This window comes from Triturus cristatus, chromosome 11 (genome assembly GCF_964204655.1).
Source record: "Triturus cristatus chromosome 11, aTriCri1.1, whole genome shotgun sequence".
In the NCBI taxonomy this organism is placed as follows: Eukaryota; Metazoa; Chordata; class Amphibia; order Caudata; family Salamandridae; genus Triturus; species Triturus cristatus.
In genome coordinates, this window is record NC_140594.1 from 1,182,545,384 (window position 1) to 1,182,567,576 (window position 22,193).

The 22,193-nt window shown below is 44.0% G+C and overlaps 1 protein-coding gene across 5 annotated transcripts in view; it reads left to right on the plus strand.

Annotated features, from left to right (window-relative positions):
* PCYT1A (phosphate cytidylyltransferase 1A, choline) overlaps nucleotides 1–22,193 on the plus strand; it is a 185,770-nt gene that overhangs the window by 110,407 nt on the left and 53,170 nt on the right. The window lies entirely within an intron of this gene.

Sequence of the window (22,193 nt, forward strand, 5' to 3'; positions counted from 1 at the left end):
AAGCAGGGTGCACTTTCACTCAGGGTTCTTAAAATTAAAGCTGGGTCCACTTTTGGATTCAGGTCCAAGTATCAGTGCTGCTCAATGGCAGGTTCCGCCACAACTTTTTGACATGGATACATGTGTGCCAAACTAAGCCGATCTGCTTCTATTTATAGATTGGTGTATGAGAGCACCCAAAGTATGTCAGAGAGCGCATGTTATTTCACTTTAGTGCTGTAAAGAGGTCTGCAAACCCAGAATACCTACATAGAGTTTCACATTGTTGCAAGTGTTAGAAACCACATCAAAGGCTCCTTGCCGCCTAAGCTAGGTGGCTGGCACGCCATTTGATGCCTTTAACTTAGTAGCGTAAAATGCAGTGCAATTTGCGCAACAGATTCTGCTGACAGAAGGCGAGAGTAGAGGTGAAGTGGGAACCCTTCTCTCAGCAGACTCCTGAGGCCGAGTGAAGTCATCACTAACACAGTGAGGTAACGTTTAATAATGGGAAAGAGTAGGCAGTTTTTTTTGTTATGTTTGTGCTCCTGTTTTATGGTCTGGAAGGCTGCTTTTACTGTTTATTTCTCTGGTACTACCACAAACATTGTCTGCAGCAAGTAAAGTGCATGCAATCTCCTATACCTTGCAAAACACCTATATGAACTTGGACTTTGATGTTTCTGGGGGTACAGAGCTGACCTCGGGTGACTGTCCAATTTACAGGCAAAACTACTGATTATGCAGCAGTAATGCACTGTTGTGCTTTGTTATGATTTTTAAATATTTTTTTCAGCAGTTTTTCAACTGTTGGCTTTTATATTTTATAGAGCAACAACAGTGTACACTGATGCATGTGATCGATGTTTCGCTGTGAGAAATAGTTACAGAATGTATTTGGGAGATTATGTATTCCATCTAGTGTCCTTTTTTCAATAAAAGCCACAATGCTGAGGCAGAATAGGACTGTCGCTGTGTATGTTTTAGTAATTACAGAAGGAAGTGTGTTTTCACATTAAAGCTTTCATGGTGGGTCTTGTGCCTTACACTGCCAACTTATGTTTTTATTTTTTGTTAGATTTGTGACAAATAAAAATACAAGTCAGGTTTAGTCCAACACTATGTCCCTAGACTGCTTACTGAGGTGCAGGTGTACTTTACTAGAAGTGTTCAGCCTCCCTCCTTACAATAATGCCATTAACAAAGAGGCAGCTCAGTTGTCGTGCACCCTATGTGTGGTCTAGATTCTTATTGCTTTTTCATTTTTTTGTCTAAATTAGCTTAAAATGCACTATTTGCCCTTTTTTTCTTTCAAAAACTTCTTAGATGAAGAACCCCCTCCCCCTGATCTTGACTTATATCAGTTGGGCTCAGTTGGTTCTAACTTTTTTACACTTTGAAAAATCACCAGCTGCCACTGCTTTACTTATTTTACGAGCTCAAACAGTTAAGGTGAATGCTTCAAAAAAAGAACATTTTGATGGCAAATGTGCTATGTATGAATGGTACTCAGCATTGTTATCTCGAAGTCTGCTATGCAGTTCTGTGATTATACTGAATAAAGAACTACCTATGTTATTAATATGACATTGACATCTCTTTATTAATGTAATAACTGAACTTTCACAATTGCTTTTTTAACCATCTTGCTTTCTCAAATTTGCTTGAAAATGCACCATTTGCCCACTCTTTTTCCACATTTTCTCGGGGGGGGACCCCCCCGAACCCTCCTTATGCTGATCGGGCGCGCTCGCTCGCCGCGGTGCGTTCCACCACACGTTTGACGCCCCACCACTTTCAAATGTCACCAGCCGCCACTGGAGGCGACAGTCAGACTAGGAAACCCATGATTGAAGAGGTTGGCCCTGCCTTGATCTCAAAGGCAGTCTGCAACTTCTGGGTGCTCTGCCGGCTGGGACCACAGCTGACTTCCTCTGGACAGTTTCTCCTCCTGCAGGGCCAGACCCTTTCCTTTCCTTCCCTTTCTGATCAGGCTGGCAGCAGGCTTCTCGGTGCTAGGCAGACCCTCAGCTTCCCCATCAAGCAGAGCAGACCCCAGCCCTGATAGCGCCGCATTCCTTGCAGTGCTGTGCAGAGCACTCTGTACGTGTGCATTATGTTTTTGGTCTTCTCCTACAAATCTCTGGATTTTTTTTATTTAAACATCATTGATTGTAATAGTTTTCATTGCAACACATACCCTTATGTATAGTTCTTTCTCCAGCATCATAGGTACGAAGAGGTATCCTCCACGCGAACTCCACTGGTGGTCCTGATGGTGTGAACAGTCACTCTTTAACACTTTTACCTCTCCCTCTCTCGTGAATTATTCTATTCACATGGTGGAAGACTTGTATATTCTGTTAATGGCTCCTGTGGCATTTTGGATTTTTGAAGAGGAGAAAACCTCAAAAACCCGACAGGGTTTTTAGGGTAGCAGTGTGGAAATCAAGGAAAGTGGGCTGATGTGTGGGAGTAAGATTGTGTGTTTATCCGCCCCTCCCCAATATGTTCCTATCTGTGTATCTTCCTATTTCTCAGGGTGTGGGGTGGAAGAGACCACCAGATATATCACAGAACTTGTAGAGGCGCTCGCTCAACATATGCGTCTCAAATACACAAGTCATCTAACTCACTACAGAGATATTTAGGGTTGTTAAATCCTTTACAAATCCAGCGGATAAGGGCATTTTGCCAGTGCAGTCAGAGAGCCGATGTAATGAACGGGTTTACTTTTTATTTTTAAAAAAAATCACTGATTATGTATTCACGGTTTAAGATGTTACCATTAAAGGCCCCGATTTCCGGCTGCCAACAGGTGCTGCCCTGTGAAACCCTTACTGCTGTTCCTCTTATTAGTAAAGAAGATTTATCTGGATTAATAAAAACAGTTAAATCCGGTTCCCTGTTGAACCCTGCTACACTGTTCAGTGTTTGGCAAGATGCAGACTCAATTTACACTGTATTGGTAATCGTCGTTTAATCTCTCCCTATAGAGTGGGAGAGGTGTAGTCACCCCCACCCCCTTGCCCCCCCCCCCCCCGCCTGTAAATGCGCGGTTTAAGGCCTTTACTGAAAACCAAATACATTGTTAGATCCTACATTAATGGAAAGCTACAAGCCTTTATCCTTATTGCCTGCAGTAAGCAAAATCTTAGAAAAACATGTCAACCATCCCCTATAATTATCTTTTTAAAACCATGGTAGATTCCATTTTACTCCTACGGGTTCCAGGCTGGACATGGGACAGAAACGGCGTTATTAGCTGTTATGGAAGAACGGAGAAAAATTCTCGATCAGGGCAGCTCGGCTGCAGTGATATTGCTGGATCTGAGTGCGGCCTTTGACACTGTATCACATCCAGTCTTACTGCACAGGTCGAAGCCGGCAGGTGTCGTCAATATTGCTTTGGATTGGCTTGTATATAATTTTTAGAGGGACAAAGTTTTCAGGTTTATGAGAAGCCGTTTGATTCTAAGGTCTATTCTCTGAAGTGTGGAGTACCGCAGGGTCAGTCTCTGAGCTCTCTGCTATTTAATCTATATGTACGCCCTTTGGCGGAGATCGTACAATCTTATGACCTATGTTTACTGACAACACTGCGATTGTTATCGCCCTCACACCTGACACATCTGCCTCTGATCAGCTAAAATCCTGTTTATAAAACGTAGCAGAAGGAATGTCAATTAGCTGTCTGAAGCTTAACTGGGATAACTCAGACGTGATGGTGATCGGTAACGATGTCAATCGCAGGGCGATGATGTGCTGGCCAGAATGTCTGGGTAGCACCCCACTACCAAAAATACAGTAAAAGACCTCGGTATTAGACTGGACAACATACTCATCGTAGAAGTACAAGTGCAGACATTAGCAGCCAGTTGTTTTGAAATTGTGATAATGCTCAAAAATCTTTGTGTATCCACCTTTTCTCTTCGAGAAGACTTGTGGTCCAGGCACTGTTTCGTTCCTGTCTGTACTATGGTAATTCTCTATATCTTGGAAGTCCCCAGTTCGCGGTGAGAAGTTTGCAGGTGGTACAAATTATGGTGGCTCACCTGCTAAAGATTTCAAAACACTCATTAGTTTCCCTTCGCTGGCTGCCCGTTGAACAGAGCATCCATTTTAAAGTTCTTTGTACGGCTCATCGAGCTCTATATGACAAGTGCCTTCTGCTACACCACCATCTGTTACGCCCTTGTACCCCAAACAGGACTTTGCAATCAACTGCCTGCTCTCAGTCGATGACCCCCTAAGGTCCTGAACGCTAGAAGTAGGGTAAGGTCCTTAGCCTATCTGTCCCCAGATTATGGAACTCCTTACCTGTGAAGATACACAAGAGCGACGAGGAGCTGAGGTTTAGAAAGAAACTGAAAACCTTTACTATTCGTTTGAGTCTGGGGTTAAAATGGTCTGGATATTTGAGCACAGCGCAGGGAGGCCCATTTGGGGTAGCCAAGCATTTTTGAAATACCTAGACTAGTGTTCGTATTGTCCTTTATGGTCTGGTATCTGTCGAGTAAGGTGATTCCGGGGCGGGCAGGGGATGTCGTACCCAGCTTGTCCTCTTCATTTGAATCACTCTTGAGTTCTTAGGTATTTAGCATGCTCATTAGACATAGATAGCCGTAAAGTTGCACTGGAAAAGATCTTTTGAATTGTAGTGAATTTGCAGCTAAAACTGCTTTAATGTAGTTCATGGTTTGATGAAATCAATCTGCATGGAGGCAGTAGACTGGTTTCTTGGCTTAGACTCTTCAGAAGTTGTGACCTAAGCTTACTTTCAACTTTACGCTGTCCCTATGACCAATGGTCAGTTAAGCAAGTGTCAATATTCTGCCTTTGTATGGTTGAAAGTAAGTGAACGGCAATGTTTGTTTACTCTTTTAATCAAGTTAAAATATGACAAATAGAGGCTTAGCATTCCAAAAGGTTAGCAGTAAGAAACCATCTGAAATATATTTATGCAAAATCCACTGTCGTCTTTTCAGAGGTTCTACACGAGACTGTCTCAAAAGCCACACGTTCTATTGTATAGTGCTTACTACTTCTGTCGCAGCTTTGAAGTGCTTTGTGAACAGGTTACCATGCTACTCCTTGGGAGCTCAGGGTTAGTTTGTGAGGTTACTAGACAGCAGTCACAGGACAAACTAAATTACTAATAATTAAAGCAGAAGCTCCCCAGGGACAAAGCAGCCCTTTATTTTTGTTGGTGAAGGCCAACGTAGAAGCGTAAAACAAGGAGAGGTATTAGAAAAACAATTCCTAAGACCCAGGTGGGGAATTTATGAGCAATATTTCAAAAGTTCTCATTGTTAGGCAAAGACAGAAAGTTATTGCAAAAAAATATCTTTGGATATATGTATGGAACAACTTTTTATTGATACACATTTTATTTTTCTAATTTATGAGACTGATCTGTTTGGATTTTATGTTTCACACTGTAGTAGACTTGGACATATTTGCACAATTTGGTTCTGTAGACTTTAAACTAAAGTCACATTTCACTCCACTATTGACCTGTACGCCTCTTGATTTCTTTGAAAAGATGGTAAAATCAGACTTAAGAGAGGTCAAAGATGAAATTCAGAAGGATTTCATGTGACCATAAAGCAAGGGTGTTAATGACGATTTTATATATCTTTTGTAGAGTGAGGACTATGAGAGCTGATAAAGGAAGTAATTCTAGACGAGCATCATTCGGAAGAAAATCTCAAAATTAAATAAATCATGTAATCACATTAGTCTGTAAGCTTTATTTGATACTTATCAGTATAAAAGCACAAAATAAAAAACAAATCTCAAATAAATATAGCACAACATTACAAAACCTTGACCTTCTAACTAAAAATCTTAAAATCAATATATACTTAAAAAAAGATTTGTCTAATACATCATGCTCTCCTAGCACGATTCTCAATTTTTAAAATTTGCCATAAAAAAGAGACCATTGTGCTACAAACTGGATGATTATGCAATTGTTGCAGAAACAGTAAGGCCAGACTCCAGTGTCTGAATTTCAAATCTCTAAAAAAGAGGGGTACGAAATGTTGTCTGTATTGATCATAAAATCCACAGAAAAACAGAGTATGCAAATTGGATTGAGGGGAGACACCATCACATAGACGGGGGAAAGAGCCGCCAGATGTAATCTCATATTTATCAATGGGTCGAAATGTTTAATTTGAGTTTATTACTATGAAAAGATTCTTGGAAAAAGCGGTCAGTAACGGTGAATTACAGGTAAAACAGGGTTTTTGATACAACCTATCCAGATACTCAAATTATTTATTTGTTACCGTAAGTCTAAAAGCATGTATGCGATTCCTCTTACTGACCAGTGGTCTTTGGGACAGATTGCTACGGCAAATTCGAGGCCAACACATTGAATATTTTCTGCTGAAACTGTTTTTGAGATTGCTACACATGTGCAAGGTAGTTAAGATTAATAATGTTGAAATTAAAGCAAAAGAAAACAATTTTACACACTTGGGATGTGACAACCCTTTGTACATTGATTCTACATGATGGTCTAATGCCTGTTGAATTGCTGGTATTTAAAGAAGGTTTAACAGTAGTAAATACTTTTTTTTCTTTTACTATATGTTCTATTGTTTTATAATTATTCCAGTTGTCAAAATAGTTTATTTTTGCAGGTTTTGAGCACTTTTGTGATGTCCTTCCCGCCAGAGGGCTATGCTAACGTCTTCAAGACAGTCTGAAGAAAAAAACACACACACACACCACCCATACACACACACACACACCCTTACGTTTTTGGAAGGTCAAATTAAATTTGATGTAAACAAATGGGTGACAAATGTTTACACCAGACCAAATATTGATATTATTTGTTAAACCGATTGATCTTTCACACACAAATGGTGACTGAGAGATTTTGAAAAATAAATTTAAACCTGTGATATTTGGGGGACACCCTCCCAGCAGCCATGACAGAAGTGTATACCTTACACGAGAAACAATATTTAAAAAGAAAGAGAAACGAAAACGTGACAAACTAATATATGTGAGGAAATAATCAGTAGAGAGTAAACAGATTTAGTAATGTGCCTGGAAAATTTTGAGAAGATTTAAAGGGATTTTCAAAGAGTTGGCAACAATATTTCAGCAGTGACCACTGTTCATAAATCAAGGGTCAAGACTGGTTTGCATATCGCTGAGTCCAAAAAATGATGGATTGAGGCCCAGATCTCTGTACTGGGGGTGAGTGTTTGACGCTGTTCAGCATTCCGTCTACAGTTGTTCTTTTTGCACAAATCAAAGAAGCAGGAATCACAAGGACATGTTGACAGCAGCGCTAGGTGGAATCGATATGAAAAAACAAAGCTTTATCAGCAGTGAAGAAAGAAACTTTTCCTTGTTCATATCCTACATATTGTAATAATATCACTCATGGTAAATACATACATCTTCCTAACGGGATAAAAACAGTCCCAACAACATTTGTGACATGTAAGACTTTTTTTAAATAGATCTTTAAAAAGCGCATTATATTTTAAAAGCAAAACATACAGAATGCACTGGTTCATGTGTTTGTTTGTTGATTTATTTGTTGATTAATTAAAATCATTAAAAAGGGAAAAATAAAATAAAAAATAGTGAATATCCACAACAACATTTAACTAAACATATACATATACAAATACAATGAGATTTACTTACAACACCAAAACTAAAGTGCCTTATAATAGCAGCAAATGTAAACAATTTAAACAATATGCCAATAACAATTAGCCACAGAGACAACGTGCATTACAATTTCAACTCCAGAACGAAAGTGCCATTATGCTAGCAGCAAAAAGTTGCAGCATTTCAAGGGGTAAACTACAACATTAAAATAACAAATACAAACCACGACAATTACACATAATCAAAATAAGTCTAAAATACATTAATAGCCCAATACTCCCAAAAGACACTTAAAAACATTATATCGTTACCCTTTTTCTATTAACTTTCATAACTAGTATTTCTTTTACTTAGAATGTCTGCTTTACAAAGTTTCTTTTCAGCCATAAAAACAAACTTAACAAATTGGTAAATAATATGAATGTTAACACCACTTACACATAAAATAATTGCAGTCCTACATGATCTAACCCCCAATTCCTTAAAAATAGGCTTCAAAATGGTCTTCCTCTCTTTTAACAGATTTGGGCATAGAGTTACTATGTGCAATAAGGTTTCGTCACACAGCCCACATAGCCTACAAATACTCGATGGCCATTTATTCTCCCATTTTGGGGTTCCATCTTTAGTTGGATATATCCCAAATCTTAATAACATGAATTTATTTTTAATCAAAGGTTTTAAATGAAAGAGCAAATACGGTTGTGACAACAATTTGCCAAAAGAATTAACTATTGACCATAAATGTAACATGTAGATTGTCTGGCCAATAACTGTTTTTTTTTTTTATACCAAATTCGAGTCTTAAATTAGCACGACTAATATATCTGGGAACCCTAAAAACAGATTTATACGTCCTTACTTCTATATCATCGAGCAGTTTCGCATCCTTGCCCCGAAAGATAGTAGAACCGTAGTCCAAAGATAGAATTAACTTTGCTCTCATGACCTTCAGCAAGTGATCGTAATTAGGACATACTAACTTATCCCTCAGTTTTCTAAAGGCAAATGCGAGCGAAGCACCCTTTGCTTCAAGATTATTAAAATGCTGCCTAAATAATAAACCATCATCATATTTGTATGACTTTACACTCTCGATAACCAAACCATTAATATTCCATTCTTTTACTCCCAATTTGCCTTTTCCCACTGTCATTATTTTTGGTTTTTTTTGTATTTATTGATAGTCCATTTTGTGTAACATATATATTAAAAGAGTAGATTAATCTTTTCAACCCTATAACAGTTTGGCTTAATAAAATGGTGTCATCTGCATATTGTAAATATTTTATCTCTTTATCCGACACAAAAGGGGAATGAGAGTTAACATTATTAAAATGGGCTGGGAGATCAGACATAAAAAGATTAAAAAGGCAAGAAGCCAGGATACATCATTGTTTTAAACCTACTTTAGCTTCTACGCGACGGGTCGTATGTCTTCAGTCGCCAACTTTGATCTGTACCCAAGTATCTGAGTATAATAATGTAATCATTTTTAAAAGTGTTTCAGATATACCCCAATTAATTAACTTCGACCAAAGAACGTTTCGGGGCACAGAATCAAAAGCGGCTTTTAAATCTATGAAACAAATATACAATTTTTGTTTCCTACACTTGGCTCTTTCGCCTAATAATGTCAATAAAATCAAATTAGTATAAGTTGATTCTCCCTTTCTAAAACCAGTTTGTAAATTTGGAATCAAATCCTCTGTTATAGCCCATGATTCCAATTCATCCAGTAGACAACTAGCAAATATTTTCGCATCTACATCTGTTAATGTTATTAAGCGATAGTTTGCGGGATTATCCCGGGGGCCACTTTTATAAATTGGTTGGATAATACTTCCCTGCCATGATTCTGGAATAAGGCCTGTTATAAGCACATCATTAAACAGGAGCGTTAATAACTCTGGCCAGTTCTTTATCTTAGCCTTAAAAATGGCATTTGGAATACCATTCGGTCCAGGCGCTCCATTAGATCTAATCTTGTTTATTATTTTCTTTACTTTATCAACAGTCCATGGCTCAATATCAATAAAACTTAATGAATCATAAGCACTAGGGTGTGACCCCCCCCATCTACTATCTCAGATTGATAATGATGTAGAGTATGGTTCATGTATATGGATTCAAACCTGCCCCCCAATTGAGCATTATTTCTATAAACACTAATAGGGATTTTTCAAGTGTTGCTTGAAACCACTAAGATGATGAATGGATGCTAACAAAATTATCAGCCACTGGCAGCCTCCTGTCCTGCCCTTTTGTGTCAGGGTGATGCCTCCTTTTCCACCACGACTGCGACACAAATCTGGAAGAAGGAATCGTCAATCCTCTTCTGAAAAATCCCAATGTTTAGTCCAAATACTGATCCATCCTCCAACTACCTGTTATAGCTAAGCTTTGAGAAAGATATCTTGTTTTAGTGGCCGTCCTGCTACTTCAAAGAGCAACATCTGAACATACGTCAGGTGGCCTTCAGGCCCAGGATGGATATTGAACCAACCTTTGTGACAGTAGTGGGCGATTTCAGGATGTGCCTGCATAGTGGGCACCCTACAGGCCGCATCCTACGTGACCTGCCTACCGTCTACGATATGGTGGATCCTTTCCCCTTTTTCACCATCTAACGGGGGTTGGCATGCAGGTGATAATTCTTGCTTGGTTTGCTCTTCTCCCACACCCTTTCACAAGCCCTCTAAGCAGCACATGGTTCCTGCCTGGATTTCTTGGGAAAGCCTGCTTCCCCCTTTCACTCCAAAAGATAATGGTCTCTCGTGGAGTCTCCCCATCCTTTTCAACATGCACTTGCATCTAGTCCAGTACTGTTAGACCTTTTTCGGTGGAGCCTGGTTCATTGACTAATGGTGCTCAGTTTCTCATCTACTTGAGTAGCTCCTGTCCAAGCTTCAGGCGGCGCTTCCTGATTTATATCTCTTCCATCTTGGCTTGGATACATAGCAACCTCCTGAAGCTCGGTGTCCTCAGGGCAAACGTGCTGCTTCTAGATCTGGGTAACCCGTGGCTTCTCTTCCTCTGGCCAGCTAGAACGGCCTCCTATTTGAAAAAGAGGAGTCCCCTGCTACAAGATACCTCGCCCAAGTTAGGATAGCCTCACCTCCCACTGTGCTTCAGTTCAGAACTCTTGGTTTCTTTCAGATAAGGAGTTGAGGAGGTTCATTTGGGGGTTTCCACTTGCTGCCATCAGATAAGGTTGAATGAATGAATTCAAAAAAGACCAGTATCGCAAACAGCTGCTTCAACAAGGAGCGTCTCTGCGCTGGGTTAGAGTAAGACAGTTACGATAGAGGGCCGGACAACGGGACGGGCCGTCCAGCATTAGGTCTCCATGAATAGGTGGGTCTTTCAAAGGCTCTTGAAGGGACTCTCTTATTTAGTCTCTCTGATGTGATCCGGTAGTTGGTCCAGACCTTCGGGCCAAGAAAGAGAAGGAACGCCTGCCTGCCTTTTTTTTTTATTTATTTTTTTATCTTAGGAATGCAGAGCATGTTATGGGTAGGTGAGTGTAGGGCTCTACACGGAAAGTATCTTTTGATTTTGCCACATATATTTCCAGGATCTTATAGTTGGTCCAATAATTCAGAGTGCCAGTTGTGGGCACAGTGATTCTATCCCTATTTTGACTATGGCAATGCTTGTTATCTAGGGCTTCCTGGTGGCACCGTCCAGAAGGTGCGGATGTTCCAAATGTGGCTTTTGGGCTGGTTCATAATTTATGTGAAGTTGGCCAGTTTTCTTAGGCGTTAGCTTGGCTTCCTGCTAGTCAGCGGCTCAAGTTCAGTGGAACATACTATGGTCTGGAACCTACCTCTTTCCAGAGCAAACATGAGCGAGTCCAGTGCAGAAAGGAGGGAACTTGATTATTGACTTGGGATGAAATACAACATTAGGGCTCAGTCTCCTTACGCCTTTATTCTTTTAGCTGTAAACATTAGGAGTGCTTAGAAACCCGTTCCCTTAAGGAACTGAGTGCTATAAAAATACTTGACCAAGACCCCACCCCTACCCCCACCAAGGTGTGCATTTAAGTGAGTTTGGCAGATACTAACACGCCACTTCCACTCCTGGGCATGGGACAGCGGGAAGGCTTTAGCCATGGCACCAGGAGACTTGACATGTAATCCTTACTTTACCACTTTCCTAAAATGTGCTGATGTGAACTCTGTATTTAAAGTCTGGGCAGGTCCCACAAATTGCGGCATTTCTTTGGTGAGGGTAGTCCGAGTCTCAATCAAGAGAAGGAAATTAAATCGGGTGGGCTATATTTAACGAGGTCCAGCATACAAGCCCTGAGGTAATTTAGGAAAGAAGGGTATGCCGTTCCTCCTGGTCAGGGGAGTTAGTGTGAAATGTACACTCTACCCCAAGATAGAGACAAAGTGAGGGATAATGTCTGGACAGCCTAGGGACTTAAAGCATGTGATGGGTAGGGGAACCCACACTGGTGGAACTAAAACCCTCACACACCCAGCAAGCTAGGTGTCATGCTTCATCATCTGGGTTTTGCTCCTCGTCGGGTCGGCGCTGCAATTCCCAACGGGCACCCAAAGATGGGGCTCTTTAACGGAGATCTTTTGTTCCTCGCCGAAGGTTGAGTGCAAGTGAGGGCCAGGTAAGTGTAGACGTTAGTGAGTGTATTTTAAAACAGGGTCGGTTAGTCTGAATAAAAAATTTATTGGGTCAGTAAACCACCCTATTAAAAACAATATGAGTGGCGGTAGTCTGGACACAATGAGTCAAGGACTACTCCGCTCTACTCAGATGGTCAACCTGTTTCTCGCCTCATGGTCCGGGGGATCCAGCGGCAATTCATCAGGACCAATGAAATGTGAACTATCTACAAAACGTGAGGGTGTAAGACAGGATATTGAAGTATTGTGTTAGTGCCTGGATAAAACTACCCTATGGAAGTGTGGAAAAAAAACTTAACACTTCCGCATAGGAATGGCCTAAAGGAAAAGGAGAAAAGAAGCATAACAGGCCAACACAGAACATTAAAATACACTTAGTCGTTCATATACATAGTAATCTGGAGCCAAGGACTCCTCGTATGCATGTCCAATACACAAAGCAATTGCGCTCGAAAGGAGTGATCATGCATAAGTGGATGCAGTGTAAAACACGTGTCTAGTGATCCAAAAGACAAAAATCCAAAACAATCTGAATTATCGTCACAAGGTCTGACAACGCTCACCTAAGGTTTTAGCTAGTGCCGCTCCAATCGGTGCGTGGCGAGCCTCTTGGGATGGCGTAGTAGCCTGCTTAAATTTGTATCTAAAACAAGATACTCAACTAGGTAGGTGTATACACAACAATACACCTGCTTGGTGCTAGGTGTTGTCAAAGGAACTGATAAGCAAGGTCCCCCGGTCACCGGGAACCACCGCTCGGGGAGCGAGCCAACCCCAAGCCTGGAGCACCGCCGAAGGTGGTCCGCGGTGCAAGACAGCGTTGGGGTCGGCCAGTCACAAAAGCAGCGGTCAGCCGTCCACCGGCGTCTAGGGGATCCCAGACCATTCAATCAAAGTGATGCTAACCAGGTGGTAGTTACTTACGGTTCTGCTGCCCAAGGGTGGTTTGCAAACCTACCCCGCTCCGCCGAAACCGGGAAGTGTGATTCACTTTCCAATGCTCCAATAAGAACTGGTCCGGTCAAGTGTAGGCGAGCTCTGATTGGGCGTCTAATGTCAGATGACTGGTGTCGGAAGCCCCACCCAAGTAGAGTGACTATGGGCGCCATCTTTGAATGGGGTGCTGCTACAGCATCAGGTCGTGAATGGTGTCTCTCAGTAGCTAGGGGTGGACCCCAAGAGGATGATGATATCTATTTCGCTCCGGTCCTATATTAAGTAGTTAATCGGGTAAATGTCTGCTTGACAGAGTATATAACTGGGTTATACGCATCGTGCAAAGGATCAGGTAATGCGAGTTGAGCCAAACTACCTACGGGGTTATTGTTGTATTGGTCACGTGTCAGTAGAATTCAGATAATGGTGTAAAATATTCGGGGATCACTGCCGTATCAGTGAGTAACTGAGTCCGCCCCTTGTCTATCAGGGGTGGTAAGGTCATTGACGGGGTTACTATTGTGTTGGTCACATATCAGAGGATTCCAGAAATTGGTGTAAGATATACGGGGAACACTGCCGTATCAATAAGTAACTGAGTCCGCCCCTGGTCTATCAGGGGTGGTAAGGTCATTGACAATATAGGGGAAGAGTGTAAAAATACAAAAAATATCAGTGTGTTAGTGTACCCCACGGTATATCGTCATTCAAACCTCTCGTATCGGATAAGAGTCTGTGCACCCATCTTTGTTCGAGTCTGAACAAAGCTTGTGTTGTAATTCTTGGATGTGACTCCAAAACCACCCATCTCAGGGAGTCTGGTGTATGGTGAAGACTCTTGAAGTGTGAATACAGTTTTGTGGTCTCCTTCAAGCATCTTCTGTTACTTTTATGCTCAGACCTGCCAGAAAAGAAACACAGAACCCCCAGGGTACTCTATGGGGGCTTCCACCAGTTGTTGGACATTTTCCCTGTGGTAATTGCACGTCCTGTAAACAGACGATTACTACCAAGGAGGTGATTTTGTCCGACACCCTAACCTGGTCACTGGCACGCCACACTAATTGCAATTCCACCAACTGCATTTATCTATTACAGTGCCCCTGTACATTAAACTATATAGGGATGACGACACGGGCTATTAAAACACGCATCACTGAGCATAAAAGTAACAAAAGATGCTTGAAGGAGACCACAAAACTGTATTCACACTTCAAGAGTCTTCACCATACACCAGACTCCCTGAGATGGGTGGTTTTGGAGTCACATCCAAGAATTACAACACAAGCTTTGTTCAGACTCGAACAGAGATGGGTGCACAGACTCTCATCCGATACGAGAGGTTTGAATGACGATATACCGTGGGGTACACTAACACACTGATATTTTTTGTATTTTTACACTCTTCCCCTATATTGTCAATGACCTTACCACCCCTGATAGACCAGGGGCGGACTCAGTTACTTATTGATACGGCAGTGTTCCCCGTATATCTTACACCAATTTCTGGAATCCCCTGATACGTGACCAACACAATAGTAACCCCGTCAATGACCTTGCACGATGCGTATAACCCAGTTATACACTCTGTCAAGCAGACATTTACCCGATTAACTACTTAATATAGGACCGGAGCGAAATAGAGATCATCATCCTCTTGGGGTCCACCCCTAGCTACTGAGAGACACCATTCACGACCTGATGCTGTAGCAGCACCCCATTTAAAGATGGCGCCCATAGTCAATTTACTTGGGTGGGGCTTCCGACACCAGTCATCTGACATTAGACGCCCAATCAGAGCTCGCCTACACTTGACCTGACCAGTTCTTATTGGAGCATTGGAAAGTGAATCACACTTCCCGGTTTCGGCGGAGCGGGGTAGGTTTGCAAACCACCCTTGGGCAGCAGAACCGTAAGTAACTACCACCTGGTTAGCATCACTTTGATCGAACGGTCTGGGATCCCCTAGACGCCGGTGGACGGCTGACCGCTGCTTTTGTGACTGGCCGACCCCAACGCTGTCTTGCACCGCGGACCACCTTGGGCGGTGCTCCAGGCTTGGGGTTGGCTCGCTCCTCGAGCGGTGGTTCCCGGTGACCGGGGTTCCGGGGGACCTTGCTTACCAGTTCCTTTGACAACACCTAGCACCAAGCAGGTGTATTGTTGTGTATACACCTACCTAGTTGAGTATCTTGTTTTAGATACAAATTTAAGCAGGCTACTACGCCATCCCAAGAGGCTCGCCACGCACCGATTGGAGCGGCACTAGCTCAAACCTTAGGTGAGCGTTGTCAGACCTTGCGACGATAATTCAGATTGTTTTGGATTTTTGTCTTTTGGATCACTAGACACGTGTTTTACACTGCATCCACTTATGCATGATCACTCCTTTCGAGCGCAATTGCTTTGTGTATTGGACATGCATACGAGGAGTCCTTGGCTCCAGATTACTATGTATATGAACGACTAAGTGTATTTTAATGTTCTGTTTTGGCCTGTTATGCTTCTTTTCTCCTTTTCCTTTAGGCCATTCCTATGCGGAAGTGTTAAGTTTTTTTTCCACACTTCCATAGGGTAGTTTTATCCAGGCACTAACACAATACTTCAATATCCTGTCTTACACCCTCACGTTTTGTAGATAGTTCACATTTCATTGGTCCTGATGAATTGCCGCTGGATCCCCCGGACCATGAGGCGAGAAACAGGTTGACCATCTGAGTAGAGCGGAGTAGTCCTTGACTCATTGTGTCCAGACTACCGCCACTCATATTGTTTTTAATAGGGTGGTTTACTGACCCAATAAATTTTTTATTCAGACTAACCGACCCTGTTTTAAAATACACTCACTAACGTCTACACTTACCTGGCCCTCACTTGCACTCAACCTTCGGCGAGGAACAAAAGATCTCCATTAAAGAGCCCCATCTTTGGGTGCCCGTTGGGAATTGCAGCGCCGACCCGACGAGGAGCAAAACCCAGATGATGAAGCATGACACCTAGCTTGCTGGGTGTGTGAGGGTTTTAGTTCCACCAGTGTGGGTTCCCCTACCCATCACATGCTTTAAGTCCCTAGGCTGTCCAGACATTATCCCTCACTTTGTCTCTATCTTGGGGTAGAGTGTACATTTCACACTAACTCCCCTGACCAGGAGGAACGGCATACCCTTCTTTCCTAAGGTAATCCGAGTCTCCCCATCGGAACCACTCACACCACCGTTGTATAACGAGCAAGAAGGGAACCATAGAATCAGGAGGCATGCATTTGTTTTTATTAACCTAGGCCTCCCCTTGTGACAACTTGTGCATAGTTGTGTAATCATTTGCTGGGCATGTCTCTCTGCTCCTTTTTTTATCTTAAAGGAGATAGGAAAAACGTTAAATAAAACCAAACACAGGTAGTCCGTATGTGATAAGATGACCGGACTGTATCCAAACTGTCATTTGATTTTACCCATGGGGGAGAGAACACCCAGCCTCATCGTCCCCTCCCTCAAACGTGGTCTCGGTAGAAAGTTGTGACTCTTGAAACGAGGAGTCCTGCGCTGTGCCGCTGGTACCCCTGCTTCACAAACTGTTTGATGAAAGTCCAATCCCATCATTCCTGTGCCTTGTCTTCTTAACTGGCATATGTGACAGATGTGGGCGAGCCACTGAAGGCTGGAGCCAAGCTGATTCCAGATGCCTGGCTCTGCTTGGAGTTTGCCCGGATCCACCTGCCCAAACGCAGCCGAGCCTTCTTGCGAGCTCTGTCTGCCAACCACATTCTAACCTAATGCACCAAGAATTATAGGCAAAGCATTCACTTTTGATATAAAGCCAGAGAGAGCAATAGATGTCCATATAGTGTCCAAATTGCACAATGTGAAACCAGAAAACCAGGGACCATACTTGACCAAATTGTGTGATCTTAGGCAATCATTATATTCCATTTTGCCTCCTGTTCATTATCACATATGAGAACACCTTGAAGTGCATGAGTTCAGGATGTGCACAATAACAAATCTCTTGTTTTGGATTTAATAAGGGGTAGTATTGTATGTATAATAACAACTTGGGCCACCCCGAAGGTGCACACGACAACTGACTTTCCTGTTGGTTTACTGATGGCTTTGTTGTCAGCTCATGGAGAAGCATAAATGTTTCTGAGTTTATGTTTGAAAACTATCACTTTGAATAAATGCCTTTCAAAGCAGTGATATCATCTGATGTACTAGAGTGAAGTGCTTCTGTGTGTTGAGGGAACACACTGAAGGTGTTTATAAAGGTGAGCGGTGCAGGACATCTTTACTTCTTTTCCTTTACTTGAGTTAACATGTAAATACATTCTTGCTTGGTCAACAGTTTTCTGAATGTTATTGCTGAGTGAGTAAGCACCAGCCTAGAGCTGCTGTTCACCAGGCAGACACATGTAAAGGGCAGGAGGGCTGTACTTTTGTATCCATGGTCTAGCGCCATGAAGCTTTTTGGCGTATTTTGTGTTGACATATACCTCTCTCATGCACTCAGTGTAATGTCATAAGTTCGATGACTATGCCGTACGTGGGTTCTGTGCTTACTGTGCCACAAGACTCGAGCTGTGTCTCACTGTAGAGGCCCAACATGGTGCACATCAGTTTGGAGTTGCTTGTGCTTCTTTCGGAGCTGACCTGACCAGACAGTTTCTTCCTGAGCTGTTCGTGTTACAGCAAGTTCAGGTGCCATTTGCATAGGTTTGCCCCGTTCTGCTGGGGGATAGTGAGTGATTAAATTATAATCAGTGATGTAGTAGTGACTAGTCGCCTGAGGCTGAACCTTTTGTGTGCATTCCACCCATCGCCTTTGTGGTGCATGTTTTCAAGTGACTCTTGGCCACAGTGGCTCTCAATCCAGATGTTAATGTAAACTTCTAGAGCAGTGGTTCTTAACCTTTTGACTTCTGGGGACCCCCACGTACTCATTACTGGAACCCAAAGACCCCCACTGAAACAACATTAGAATCCGAGTACCCCCCCCCCCCCACTAAGTTATTACTGAAAGCCGGGACCCTGGCCTAAGTATTGTCGATGAGTTGAACTGCAAAACAACGCACAAAAAATAGAAAAAAGCATTCATCAAACAAATACATAATTGATGATACATTTTATTCAATTCGCAAACACATAAATAAAAAATACAAATTTTAATCGAAAGGTTGGAGCTTTTCTAAATGCATCTGCGGCCCCTCATCGTCCATGCTATATTCTGTTTGCTGCGCCTGCTCTGCCCCCACAAGTCATTCCGAGGGTACTAATTAAGAGTTTAGCCTCCAATTTCAGATTCTTTCACATTTGCAGTCCGTTTTACCATTTCAATTGTACATTTAGCTTCTTTATTTATATACGTTTTATTAATCTGCTGATATTATTTCATTTTCCAAGTGGTTGCGGACCTCCAGAGGAGGCTTTGCGGACCACAGGTTGGGAACCACTGTTGTAGAGTTTGTTCTTTTAGTCACGAGTAGTACTCAAAGTGTGAACTCTGTGTGATGTTAGTTCACAATACAAAGATTCACATCCTCTAATAAGTAAGGACATGTTTGTTGCGTCCATCTATGTGAGAGAAGCTGAGGGTGTCGTTACCGACCAGGCTCTGTGCCACCTTGTGAGATTGTGTTACAGCCATTGTGTCCTGGTGCTTGCCTCAGTTATGTGATTGTGTATCAGTCATTGAGCGATGGGTGTGAAGGCGGTGACTCTGGAAATGCTTTACCATTTGTGTATCCATCTTCATCGCAGCAGGTGTTGTTGGTGTGCTGTAACAAACCACTGTAGCGTGGCTGTATCACAGGAGCTTCCTGTAGTGGTTTTTGTGTGATGTTTGTTTGAGTGTGCTGTGAAAGAGTGAGATGGAGGAACAACTCGACTGATACTAAGAAGGATCTGTAATCTTTGACAAGTAGGAACCCAGAATATGTTCAGCGTGTTACAATTGTAGCCAGGACTAAAGGAGGCTAGAATGCATCTTTTAGATCCATCAATTGTGTAATACAGAAACATATGAATGAATGAATATTGCATTTGTAGAGCGCAGCTGTCACTCCAAGTATATCCTCCTGGCGCTGAGTGGAGAAGCACAGAGTTCACAGCGGCAAGACTGAACATGAGCGAGGACCCCACAAAAGAGAGTGGGATAATGGCTTAGAGGCTGTGAAGAGCCAGGTTTCCAAATGTTTCATGAAAAGCAGGTCGGAGTCCATCTCAGAGGTCTGGGGAGCTGATTCCAGGCCCGGGTCCCCACGGCAGCCAGAGATCTGCCACCTTTGGCTGGAGGTTTGAGGAGGCCTCCGGGTCCGGGCGGGGGTGCAATGAGTAAATCTGGAGACGAGATATCTCTGTCCGGACGCTCTGTGGGCTCTAAAAGGGAGCAACAGGATTTTCAACAGGTCCATTGATTCAACTCTCTGTGCGCCCTCCGAATGAACCAGTGTGTCTTACAGTGTTTACATTTTTAGGCGTTTTTCAGCAGTGTTATGAAGTATTGATATTGTCTATACTGGATTGTGGTTTTTTTTTCTTACAATGTATAACGGTTGTATAGCATCATTTTACTTGTTTTATCTTTGAGGTGATGTAATAGAGGATCTTGGATGAGGTCAAAATCTTTTTGAATCAACCTGTGCGCTCACAAACCTTAGTGTGCTGTAAAGGCGGCGATAGGAAGCGATGTTGCACATTTGTGCTGAGTTTGCCGTGCGAGGGAATTGTGTTCTGTTTGATACTGGTTTGTGCCTTGTATTGCATGTGGTTGGCAGCGGCAGGAGACCCCCACCCTCCGCCCCCCAAGGGGTCAACCGTTTGTTCACTGTCTGTCATGTGTCCTGATGGCTGCTGGCACATCTCTGGTCCCCGTGCAGAACCGAAACAACCCGCGCTTTCCATGACCTTGTTACGGTGACCACAGAGCAAGGCTCTAGTTAAGATAAGTTGATGATCACCCAGTGTTTCCGCTGCGACCCCCCCAGCACCACACCCTCGATAAGAGGGGGGCAGCTGCTCTTACCGTCGGATGGGGGTTGTGAAGGTCCCCTGTGCCAGCGCCTTGTCCTGGTTACATGGTTTACCGGACAGTGTCTCCCTGTTCCAAGACCCCTGCCCACGGGCACCCCCGGTGAGTGCACGCTTCTCCATGGCGGCCTCATGGGCACATATGTGGGTTCTGAACGGGCGCCTGGACTCTGCCCCCTGACAGGTGTGTTCTTCAGGCCACGTCCACATACCTTGTTTGTAACCAGGAACATGGCACGGTTTGTTGCTGCGTATGTGTGTGGACACTGTGCTGAAAAACAGTGTGTATCTCCACTGCGCACTAACTCCTGAGTGGACTGTTGCAACCCCCCCCCCCCCCCCCCCCCCCCTGCGCCTGCAGTTTGGAGGTTTCCCCACGTTTCCAGCCCTGGTCCTGCCTTGTAGAGTCTCCGACTGACGTGCATCTAGCAGGCCACTAGGTGGCGGCAGCGGCTCATCTATGTCAAGGAGGCCCTGCAGGACGAGCCCTCCGGGGAATCCATGCAGCTCAACTGAGGCAGAGCAGAAAAAGCCCCCACCCTGGGGGGTGTGTGCCACCAGCCCATCCAACCGAGCGTCCCTTGAAAGCCACTAGGTGGCGGCAGCGCCTCATCTTTGCCAAGGAGGCCCTGCAGGACGGGCCCTCCGGGGAATCCATGCAGCTCAACTGAGGCAGAGCAGAAAAGCCCCCACCCTGGAGGGTGTGTGCCACCAGCCCTGCCCCTCACGGGGAGCGTCCCTTGTAGGCCACTAGGTGGCGGCAGCGGCTCATCTCTTCCATAGACACACTGCAGGACGTGCAGCTCCACTGAAGCAGGGCGGACACTGTCCCATCCTTGTAGGCCACTAGGTGGCGGCAGCGGCTCATTCCTGGCAAGGATTCCTCCCAGGACGGCCCCTCTGGGGCATGGAGCTCCACTGAGGCAGGGCAGACACAGCCCCATCCTGGAGGGTGTGTGCTGCCAGCCCTGACTCTCACTGGGAACGTCACTGTAGGCCACTAGGTGGCGGCAGCGGCTCATCTTTGCAAGGATGCCCTGCAGGTCGTGCCCTCTGGGGCATGCAGCTCCACTGAGGCAGGGCAGACACAGCCCCACCCGTCACGGGAGGCATGTAGGCCACGCTGCTGTTTGCTCACAGCTGTGGAAACCGCCCTATAACTCATAACGATCCCAGTTTCCCGCTGAGCGTCCCGCACTAGTTTGCATACTGGGTGAGGAGTCATTTACAGCTTCCTGTACGTGTCTTGATGAAAGTATCGTGTTTCCTTGTTTTGTTACACGTGGAAGGAGAGCTCTTCTACAGCGCAGCCACACTGCACCTCTGACCGTGGTCAGGCCGGGCTCTGTGTAGAGTTACAGCTTTCAAACCAAAGTTAAGCATGCGCCAGGCATGTGCTGTGCATACATACCATGGCGCACCAGTCACCCCCCCCCCCGCCCCCCTCCTTTAACTGGAGGGCATCGGAGCTGGCGAGGGCCCCAGCCCATCCAGTCCACGGGTTTTCCTTGAATTCTGGGACTTTGGGTCCTGGTTAAAGTGAAAAAAATAGGTGAGCAGTTACAAGTTTTGAAAGAAAAAACCCCGGCCTAATCACACGTTTTATTTGATGTAGTCTTTTTATAGATGCACCCATCTTTGCTAAGATGGCGCCCTGGGCGTGGGCCCTGCCCTGCTGTTAAAACTGCAGTAAGTCGGGACTGGGGGCTCAGTGGACTAATGTGGCCTGTGTTTGACCTCATGGTCCAGGTTCACATCCCAGCGGGCCCACTCATCCTTTCATCCTTCTTAGGGTGACCAACTGGCATGGGTGAAAATTCAGGCCAGTGAGTGTAAAAATTCAGGACAAAGGATCAAAATTCAGGACAAAAATTCAGGACAGAAGGTCAGGAGGAGGCCCAGCAAATGCGGTCACTGAGCAGAGTGCCCATTATCATTCTGTATGTGATAATTAGGC